The 558-nt window shown below is 57.5% G+C and overlaps 1 protein-coding gene across 1 annotated transcript in view; it reads left to right on the plus strand.

The window, feature by feature from the left end:
• TRPC3 (transient receptor potential cation channel subfamily C member 3) overlaps positions 1-558 on the plus strand; it is an 81,077-nt gene that overhangs the window by 18,474 nt on the left and 62,045 nt on the right. The gene's annotated exons all lie outside the window — the stretch shown is intronic.

A 558-nucleotide genomic window follows, 5' to 3' on the forward strand; every position in this document is an offset into this window, starting at 1 on the left:
ATGGCCCAGCAGCCTGACAGCCGGCGGGCGGCGCTGCCTGGACCTGTCCACGCCACGTGGCTGAGTGTATTCAGCGCAGTTGCCGACGTGGTGTTATCGAGTCCAAGAAAGTGCACGCAGGTTCCCCAAGCTCTCCGTTCTTCAGGAGGGAAAGTGCAGCGTGGGGCCTGGGGGCTTGGAGGCTGGGAAGTTTAGATGGTTTGTTTATTTGGCTTGAATCGTTATGTTCACGACTTTTCTCCCTCTCCCCACGTGCCAGTGTAGAGCTCATCTGACTGTGCCCGAGGACCACTGAGCCAGCCGGGGAAGAAGTGCTGGGCAGCTTAGGGCATCTGCCTTAGGCGCATCGAGGCCACTGCCAGGGTCAGGCGCTGTTCTGAGATGCCGTAATCCTGTTTTTACATTCCCAAATCTGGTTCTGTTTAAATCAGAGGCAGTTTCAGGTAAAAAATGAGTCAAGGCCACTGACGAGCGACCCTGGAAATCCGTCATCCGTCTGGCTCAGCGGCCTCCCGGCAGAGTCCTGCTCTGGGGCACCTTTATGTGCAAGGGGTGGGG

Source organism: Myotis davidii, unplaced genomic scaffold, assembly GCF_000327345.1.
Source record: "Myotis davidii unplaced genomic scaffold, ASM32734v1 scaffold862, whole genome shotgun sequence".
Lineage (NCBI taxonomy): Eukaryota > Metazoa > Chordata > Mammalia > Chiroptera > Vespertilionidae > Myotis > Myotis davidii.